Consider the following 10822-nt stretch of genomic DNA (forward strand, 5'->3'; position numbering starts at 1 on the left):
GTAAGTAATAGAAGAGATATATCCCAAAATAAATGTGAGACTATAAAAGTAAGAGATATGTTTATTTTCCGTTCAGAATTTTAGACTTTAGAGAGAAAGAGAATGAGAGAGAGAGAACACTACCTAGGCACCCACTCCAAAGGACTGTTGTTTTTTCATGATCGAAGAACATCAAGGCAACCTGAGAGGATCAAGGGAGGATTTTAGAAACTCTTGTTCTCCACAGATAAGAGGGATGTGACCCAACAGGGGAGAAGAGATGGGGTTGGAACAGGGGTTATATCCCCTTTTTCTGGTTCAGGAATGGCATGCTACTTGCAAGACCGTGAATGCTAGATGATGCCACAGACACTGGACTCTTGGCACCAGGGCCTTGGCAGAAGCATCAAAATTCCCTGTGGCTGAGCCTGGAGCTGGCAGAAAGGAGGAGAGACGTGAGGTCATCTCAGTGGCCTGCCCAGAGCAACAGTAAGAGACTGATGAGTTTGCCACAGCAGAGGGGACAAGAGGACAATGGGGACCAGCGTCAATTAATAACCAGAGACCTCTCCATGCCATTTCCTGAACCCTATAAGCTTCAGGCTCAAATATATCCAAGGGTTCTAGAACAACAAAATCTAATACCTGACTTCTCATAAACTTCACTAAGAGGAGCCTTGCAGCCAGATTTTACATGATTTTTTTTAAAAACACATATATAACATAGCCTGCCTATCAATTTTCTGAAAAAATTTAAAACTACTACATGGACATTCCTATAATCCTTTTTCTCCGGAAAGGCCTCCATCACTGATTTTTTTGAGAAAGAGGGAAAGAGCTACCTGATTACATTTTGAAGAATCTATAGCAATTTCAACAAAGGCCAAAATCTGGGTTTGATTTTATTTAAGACATGAGGATGTAGGGAAATCATGTCCCACACAACCACTGCCCTAAATATTCTCACCTACTTGAAGCGTAAAGTGTTCCACTTTTTAACTTTCTTTTTCTGCATGAGCCAACTGCTAGGTCCACCAACAGAACTTTAAGTCTCCCATATGAAGACCTAAAAGCTCCTCCAGGTTCCATGTTCAAGTGGCAGGTTAATGCAGTGGGTAAGCGATAGGCTCTGGAATCAGACATGGCTGTATTTGAATCCCAGATCTGCCATAGCCAGACTCTGTGACCTGAGGTAAGTTACTTCACCACTTTAAGTCTGACTTTTCTCATCAGTAAAATGGAAACACTGATAGTAGTTATCAGAGAAGGTAGTTGTGAGGATACAATGGGATAATGACACAAAGCTCTAAGTACAATGCTGGGCAATTAATTAGTACTTGTGAAATAGTAGTTATTATTAGCAATAGAATATCTAAGCCACTGAAGAAATATTCAGTTATTACTATACTGCCTTCAGCAGCCAAACTCTAATGATTGGTAATGTGGTAAGTGACATGTTTAACGTTATGAATTAACTGTGCTTCTAAGTTATTTAGATCTATTAACTTACTTGTGAGTTTTAAAATAATTCACCTTTACCATGACAAAGAAAAAGTTGCAGATCTAAGGCCAGACTAACAATTTCCAGAGCAAATATGAATATATCATGTAGAAACACTTGGAAATTCAGGTTTCAGACAAAATGCAAATATGGAAAACGTCCCAGCTACCACATAAGCATGATCATTTTAAAAGTATTTTTAAAGTAAGTAATAACTAGTAGTGATTTGATTACTGGTCAGAGTTTTTAGGAAAGCTCTTGCTGGAGTGTCAGATTCAAAACATGATTCAGTGGAAGATTATAGCAAATATGAGCAAAAATGTCTCTGGCAACGTTCAACTAGAAATAATTTCTGTGCAGGCATCAATTCTGAAACAGATTTCTGAACCCTTGAGCCAATATATTTAATCAGTGGTGTGCTGGTAAATATTTAAAATCTGGCTCCCCAGGGAAGGGAGGCATGTGATCTGTAGTCTTTGCCAATTTCCATAATGTAAAATACTCTACCATGGCCCATTTCAAACAATCAGCTCTCAAAAGCCAGTGCTAGCCAGCACTACCACATCTCTTAGATACAGTATTATTCGAAATGGTCAGGTAGAGGGTTTCAAGATGGCGGCGGCTGCGGCGGCTGGCGCGGAGTAGCTGAGGTGGAAAAGGTGGCCACTGGGCCTCAGGCAGCCGGGAAACTTGTGGACCTTCCTCTGGCCATCTCTTAAGGGAGGACTGCTGCTGCTGGCCGGTCGTGGGGGCTCAACGCCACTTTGCCCCCGGCAGGAGAGGCTGCCTCATTTACAGGCAACAGCTTTGAAGTGTGGAGCAGGAAAAGAACTGATTCTTAGCTGCAAAAGTGAGTCTTGAAACAGGGAACAGGGCGCCAGGGCTGCTGTGGATGCAGCCAGGATCCCGGAGGCTGGGGCCGCACTGAAGGCGGCCAGCTGCCCTATTCAGGATTCGAGGTTTCAGGCCGGCATTAAAGAAGACTCCTGGGAGCGCCCGAGCGGCGCCGCGACTGAACAGCCCGAGGCGGCAGCGCCGAGAACACGGAAGGCAACAAACCAGAGACAGAGCGAGCGCCCGACCTGGCACAGCACTGTGAGTGATCCCTGGCACAGCTCTGTTCGGGGGGTGGTTGCCCACGCGGCTCCCCGACTGCACCACCAGGCCACTCACTGCCCCGGTGCTGCCTCCATTTTCCCAGGTGCGGGCAGCTCCGCCCTGCTCGGCCATCACTGAGCCCATTTGCTTGGCCTGGCGCAGGGCTTTCCGGACCCTGCGGGCCGGCTTCCTCTCCCACTCCCTCCACGGTTCTCTGGCAGGGCTGGGGGTGTGGGGCGTCCCGACCAGTTTTGGGAGGGCTAGGAAGTACGGGCGGGCCGACTGTCACTCCACCACACCCTGGACTCCGGCCCCGGTAAACTTCCTGTTACTGGGAGGCAGATACCATCTCTGCGACCACCAGTTTGGAAAAAAGCGTAACGAATTTCTGGTTGGGAATAGTGTGGTAGGAGAGTTCCCAGGTCCGCTTGAACCTGCCGGAGAGCAGGCTGCAGGCGGGCACTAGACTCGGTTTATACCGGGGGGATACAAAGGTGAACAAGACCCGAGAAAGATCTACACAGTGTTACAAAGGCACCCAGAGAGACCGGTCGTCTGTGCCTAGCAGAAACCTGGTAGACTTCCTGGGCGAGGCGGTGCTGAGCAGGGTCTTGAAGGCCCAGCTGATAGACGAGGGGTGCAGAAGACACGCCCCAACCCAGCACAGTGTGCACAGAGGGGGGAGACGTGCGGCCAGGGAGGCGGAGACTCGACAGAAACCACACACCCGGTGGGGTCGCCACTGCACGATCTAACAGCCTGGGCCAGAGCACAGGGAACGGGGAGAAGTCCTGTACAGAAAGTGAAAGCTCAACAGAGATCACACACCCTGTGGTACGTGATCCACCAGCCCAGCAGAGTACAAGCTGACCAGAAAGGTGGATCCCCGGAGAAGCCCAAGACCCGAGGCAACCACACACACAAGACACTAGAGGCCAACTGAGCAGTCACGGCGGGAGCCATACCAAATTGGCAACAACAGCAACATCCTAGTTAGTCATTAGTCTTAAACCGGTGGACTGTGAAACCCCCTGCCACAATGAATAAACACCAAAAAAAAGACACCAGAAATACAAAAAATCAAGAAAGTACACCACCAAAAGTTAATAAATCTCATACTCTAGATCCTATAGAACAAGAAGCCCTTGAAATAACTGACAAGGAATTTCGAGTGATAATTCTAAGGAAACTGAATGAGATACAAGAAAACTCAGCTAGACATCATGATGAAATGAGGAAAAGTATACAGGATCTGAAAGAGGAAATATACAAGGAAATCAATGTCCTGAAAAAAAATGTAGCAGAACTTGCTGAACTGAAGAAGTTATTCAGCGAAATAAAAAACACAACGGAGAGTTTAACCAGCAGGCTTGTCGAAGTTGAAGAGAGAACCTCTGAACTTGAAGATGGGCTGTTTGAAATAACACAAGCAGACAAAAAGAAAGAAAAAAGAATCAAGAACATGGAAGAAAATCTGAGAGAGATATCAGACAACCTCAAGCGCTCAAATATCCGAGTCATGGGTATTCCAGAAGGGGAGGAAAATGGAGATTCCATTGAAAACATATTCAACAAAATAGTGGCAGAAAACTTCCCAGGTATAGGAAAAATCACAGATCTTCAGATCCAGGAAGCTCAACGATCTCCAAACGTATTCAACCCAAAAAGGCCTTCTCCAAGACATGTCATAGTCAAATTGGCAAAACTCAGAGACAAAGAGAGAATCTTAAAAGCTGCAAGAGAGAAGCGTCAAATCACCTATAAGGGAGCCCCAATCAGGTTAACATCAGACTTTTCATCACAAACCCTAAAAGCTAGAAAGGAATGGGATGATATTTTCAAAATACTAAAAGACAAAGATTGCCAACCAAGAATACTCTACCCTGCAAGGCTATCCTTCCGAAATGAGGGGCAAATAGTATATTTCTCAGACAAACAAAAACTGCGGGAGTTCACTACCACAAGACCACCCTTACAAGAAATCCTCAAGGGAGTACTGGGTTTGGTTCCTGAAAAATAACTACCACTGCCATAAAAACCTAAGAAAAATCTAAACCCGCTAGTACAATAAAAATGGCATTCATGAAGAGAAAACAAGCTAACAAAAACACTATCTACAACCTAAGGAACCAACAAACAAAGAAACCAAACAGTAAATCAGAAAGCAAGGAACAAAAGACACCTAAGACAACCAAACAACCAATAAAATGCTAAGAATAAATCAACACCTTTCAATAACAACTCTTAATGTTAAAGGCTTAAATTCCCCAATTAAAAGACACAGACTGGCTGACTGGATCAAAAAGCAGGACCCAACTATATGCTGCCTACAAGAGACCCACCTCACCCATAAAGATTCACACAGACTAAGAGTGAAAGGATGGAAAAAGATTTACCATGCAAACAGAAAAGAAAAACGAGCTGGAGTGGCTATTCTTATATCTGACAAAATAGACTTTAAACTAAAAACCATAAAAAGAGACAATGAGGGACACTACTTAATGATAAAAGGACTGATCCATCAAGAAGACATAACAATCATAAATATGTACGCACCCAATGTTGGAGCAGCCAGATTTATAAAACAAACTCTATTAGACCTAAAGAAGGAAATAGACACTAATACCATAATAGCAGGGGACCTGAACACTCCACTGTCAATATTAGACAGATCATCTAGGCAAAGAATCAGTAGAGAAACACAAGATCTAAACAAGACTCTAGACCAATTGGAATTGGCAGATATCTACAGAACATTCCACCCAACAACCTCAGAATATTCATTCTTCTCATCAGCACATGGATCATTCTCCAAGATAGATCACATATTAGGTCACAAATCAAGTCTCAATAAATTCAAAAAAATTGGAATTATCCCATGTATCTTCTCAGACCACAATGGATTAAAACTAGAAATTAATAACAAGCGAAACTCTGGAAACTATACAAACACATGGAAATTAAACAGCATTCTACTTAATGACATATGGGTCCAAGAAGAAATCAAGCAGGAAATCAAAAAGTTTATTGAAACTAATGAAAACAATGATACATCATACCAAAACCTGTGGGATACTGCAAAAGCAGTATTGAGGGGAAAATTTATTGCATTAAATGCTCACTTCAGAAGAATGGAAAGATGGCAAGTGAACAACCTAACACTTCACCTTAAAGAACTAGAAAAACAAGAACAATCCAATCCTAAAGTTAGCAGACGGAGAGAAATCATTAAGATCAGAGCAGAACTAAATGAAATTGAAAACCAAAAAACAATTCAAAAGATCAACGAATCAAAAAGTTGGTTTTTTGAAAAGATAAATAAAATTGACAAACCATTAGCATGGCTAACAAAAAAAAGAAGAGAGAAGACTCAAATAACAAAAATTAGAAATGAAAAAGGCGATATTACAACTGATTCATCTGAAATACAAGGAATCATTCGAGACTACTATAAACAACTATACGCCAACAAATTTGAAAATCTGGAGGAAATGGATAAATTTCTGGACACACACAAGCTCCCAAAACTGAACCGTGAAGACGTAGAAAATTTGAACAGACCAATAACAATAAAGGAGATTGAAGCTGTTATCAGAAGGCTCCCAACAAAGAAAAGCCCAGGACCAGATGGATTCACAGCAGAATTTTACCAAACATTCAAAGAGGAATTGACACCGATTCTTTACAAACTATTCCAAAAGATTGAAACGGACGCAAATCTCCCAAACTCATTCTATGAAGCAAACATCATCCTGATACCAAAACCAGGTAAAGATATAACCAAAAAAGAAAACTACAGGCCGATATCCTTGATGAATATAGATGCAAAAATCCTCACTAAAATACTAGCAAACAGAATACAGCAACACATACGAAAAATTATTCATCACGATCAAGTGGGATTCATCCCAGGGATGCAAGGTTGGTTCAACATACGCAAATCAATAAATGTGATACACCATATTAATAAACTCAAACACAAGGACCATATGATCATCTCTATAGATGCTGAAAAAGCATTTGATAAAGTTCAGCACTCATTCATGACAAAGACCCTCTATAAGTTAGGTATAGAGGGAAAGTATCTCAACATAATTAAAGCCATATATGCCAAACCCACTGCCAATATCATCCTGAATGGGGAAAAGCTGAAAGCTTTTCCTTTAAGAACAGGAACTAGACAAGGATGCCCACTCTCACCACTCCTATTCAACATAGTGTTGGAAGTACTAGCCAGAGCAATCAGAGAAGAGAAGGAAATAAAGGGCATCCAGATTGGAAAAGATGAAGTCAAACTGTCCCTGTTTGCAGATGACATGATCCTATATATCGAACAGCCTAAAACCTCTACAAAAAAACTCTTGGAATTGATAAATGATTTCAGCACAGTAGCAGGATACAAAATCAACACACAAAAATCAGTAGCATTTCTTTTCTCCAATAGTGAACATGCAGAAGGAGAAATCAAGAAAGCCTGCCCATTTACAATAGCCACCAAAAAAATAAAATACTTAGGAATTGAGTTAACCAAGGAGGTGAAAAATCTCTATAATGAGAACTACAAACCACTGCTGAGAGAAATTAGAGAGGATACAAGAAGATGGAAAGATCTTCCATGCTCTTGGATTGGAAGAATCAACATAGTGAAAATGTCCATACTACCCAAAGTGATATACAAATTCAATGCAATCCCCATCAAAATTCCAAAGACATTTTTCTCAGAAATGGAAAAAACTATTCAGACATTTATATGGAACAATAAAAGACCACGAATAGCCAAAGCAATGCTCAGCAAAAAAAATAAAGCTGGAGGCATAACACTACCTGACTTTAAGCTATACTACAAAGCTATAATAACCAAAACAGTATGGTACTGGCATAAAAACAGACACACTGACCAATGGAATAGAATAGAGAATCCAGAAATCAACCCACACACTTACTGCCATCTGATCTTTGACAAAGGCACCAAGCCTATTCACTGGGGAAGGGACTGCCTCTTCAGCAAGTGGTGCTGGGATAACTGGATATCGATATGCAGGAGAATGAAACTAGATCCATACCTCTCACCGTATACTAAAATCAACTCAAAATGGATTAAGGATTTAAATATACACCCTGAGACAATAAAACTTCTTAAAGAAAACATAGGGGAAACACTTCAGGAAATAGGACTGGGCACAGACTTCATGAATACGACCCCAAAAGCACGGGCAACCAAAGGAAAAATAAACAAATGGGATTATATCAAACTAAAAAGCTTCTGCACAGCAAAAGAAACAATTAAAAGAGTTAAAAGACAACCAACAGAGTGGGAGAAAATATTTGCAAAATATACATCTGACAAAGGATTAATATCCAGAATATATAAGGAACTCAAACAACTTTACAAGAAGAAAACAAGCAACCCAATTAAAAAATGGGCAAAAGAGCTAAGTAGGCATTTCTCTAAGGAAGATATCCAAATGGCCAGCAGACATATGAAAAAATGCTCAACATCACTCAGCATCCGGGAAATGCAAATCAAAACCACATTGAGATACCATCTAACCCCAGTTAGGATGGCTAAAATCCAAAAGACTATGAACGATAAATGCTGGCGAGGCTGCGGAGAAAAAGGAACTCTCATACATTGTTGGTGGGACTGCAAAATGGTGCAGCCTCTATGGAAAATGGTATGGAGGTTCCTTAAACAATTGCAGATAGATCTACCATACGACCCAGCCATCCCACTGTTGGGAATATACCCAGAGGAATGGAAATCATCAAGTCGAAGGTATACCTGTTCCCCAATGTTTATCGCAGCACTCTTTACAATAGCCAAGAGTTGGAACCAGCCCAAATGCCCATCATCAGATGAGTGGATACGGAAAATGTGGTACATCTACACAATGGAATACTACTCAGCTATAAAAACGAATGAAATACTGCCATTTGCATCAACATGGATGGACCTCGAGAGAATTATATTAAGTGAAACAAGTCAGGCACAGAAAGAGAAATACCACATGTTCTCACTTATTGGTGGGAGCTAAAAATTAATATATAAATTCACACACACACATACACACATACACACACAAACCGGGGGGGGGGGGAAGAAGATATAACAACCACAATTATTTGAAGTTGATACAACAAACAAACAGAAAGGACATGGTTGGGGGGAGGGTGGGAGGGAGAAGGGAGGGAGGTTTTGGTGATGGGGAGCATTAATCAGCTACAATGTATATCGACAAAATAAAATTTAAAAAAAAAAATAAAATAAAATAAAATAAAAAAAAAATAAAAAAAGAAATGGTCAGGTATTCTACCTGAATAGGGCTGTTTACAAGGAAACCAAGGAATTATCCCATAAGTAAAAAGTAAGTATAGATAAATAATATATAGATTTTTCTAAGAAGGTGAATTTACAAAGCAAATTTACAATGAGCTAAATAGGTACTAACTACACTCTTCCTGCACTGAGAGCTGATCCTCCCTCTGCACAGGTGGTTGCACAGACCCTAGGCAACCTTGCATCATCTTCTTCTGTCCTGACAAACCCCATCCCCCACCACCCCACCCCGGCCCCATCTCCTAAGACTGTTGCTAGACTGAACCTGCCAACAGGGGCACTCAGACTCTCTCTGTGTTCAGTTAATACCATTCACCAAGAAATAATGGTGTTTTCCCCTAACTCTCTTCATAAGACTATTGCACTCTCCCTTTTATCAGTAAATCCACTAGTTATGCTAAAACTCCACCAGCTAGTAACAGAGACAAGCTCTCAATATGAACAGGAAGGAATAGGTTATCCATTTAATAATTTGCTTACCTGCTCTTTCATTTGGAAACAGAAGAACTAAGCTTTTAGGAATTCCATCTGGAAGACTGCAGGAAAACCAAAATATACTCTCTCTCTTACTTCCAGCTTTGAATTCCAGGCCATCCCTAGACTACTTCATTGCAGGAACCCCTGACTCACTAAAGCAAAGGTTTAAAGAAAGGTAAAGTTTATAAATGAAAATAAATTTAGTGACATATTTCTACATTAATTCACAATGTTGTACTTCAATGCTGCCAAATTGCCAAAAGACAAATTGCTGAATGTGATGTTCAGCAATTCTACGATCTCTCTGCAGGCTACACTAAAAAAAAGTACATTAAGTTATTTCTATGCTAAAAAAAAAAAATCCATTGCAAGATAAAAGAGTTCTGTGGATAGTGGTGACAGTAGCACAACAATGTGAATGTACCTAATGTCACTGAACTATACACTTAAAAATGGTTTAGATGGTTTAAAGTTTAAGTTATATGTATTCATCCAAAACTTAATTTTATTTAAAAATTTTTTAAAATAAGAATTCATCTATTAAAGAGAAATTCTGCCACTTTGCCCTCAATGGTTTCAAATAAGAGAATAAACAGATTTTTTAAAATAAGAATAATATCCTTTAATATTGTCCATGCCTCATTACAGGCTTCAGACTTAAGGGCACCTAGTGTTGAGAAAGGCTGCATTTTATTCTGCTAGACATCAATGCCACACGTTCATTTTTGCAAGGTCCCTTATATTCATTATAATTAACATCTAGGGCTAATATGAAGAGGTAATGATTTAATCAGGAAAACAAACAGTCAAAAAGACAAAACATACTGCATTCTTTGCCTCTCACTGGGTCAGGCAGGCCAGAACAGTCCACTGCAGAATTTGGAATGGCAACTCTCCACCTGGAGCCACTGCTATCACATTCCGTATATTCAAAGTGGTAATCTTTCTGCAAACAATCACAAAAACAAGCCTTTGTTAGAGCCAATTCTAATGGGACAACTGTGCTTTCTCAATCATCCCAATCACTTGCAAGCTTGTTTCCAAACAGTACCCTTTCCTTGACTCTCATCCCTCCCCCACCCACACTAAGCAGTTCATTGATCAAAAATGTGTGAGGCCAGGCACAGAGTAGGCATGGAGAAAATGATGGGGGACAGGACAGCCAACACTCTCAGGCTGTGACCACTGTCCTTTCGTCTCATCCCCCTAAAAAGGTGACAGCACACTTCCTTATCCCTTTTGCAGGCTTTATAAGTTCTACATAATCGGTAGATATGAGTATAAAAAAGAGCAAAATCACACTAGGAAATTGACTGCTATCACTGTCCCAAGTATTTCAAAGAAAGAAATAAGAGAACCATTCCCATTGACCTAATTCTCACACTGTTGAAAATTTAACAGAAGGTGTAATAATTAATCATCCAAATACT

The 10822-nt window shown here is 40.7% G+C and overlaps 1 protein-coding gene across 1 annotated transcript in view; it reads right to left on the reverse strand.

Annotated features, from left to right (window-relative positions):
- ELAPOR2 (endosome-lysosome associated apoptosis and autophagy regulator family member 2) overlaps nt 1-10280 on the reverse strand; it is a 107198-nt gene extending 96918 nt beyond the window's left edge. The window contains exon 1 of the mRNA XM_063100294.1: nt 10218-10280. The gene's annotated coding sequence lies outside the window, so the exon portion shown is untranslated. The remainder of the gene's footprint in view (nt 1-10217) is intronic.
- Nucleotides 10281-10822: the final 542 nt, after the last annotated feature.

Source organism: Cynocephalus volans, chromosome 6 (genome assembly GCF_027409185.1).
Source record: "Cynocephalus volans isolate mCynVol1 chromosome 6, mCynVol1.pri, whole genome shotgun sequence".
In the NCBI taxonomy this organism is placed as follows: domain Eukaryota; kingdom Metazoa; phylum Chordata; class Mammalia; order Dermoptera; family Cynocephalidae; genus Cynocephalus; species Cynocephalus volans.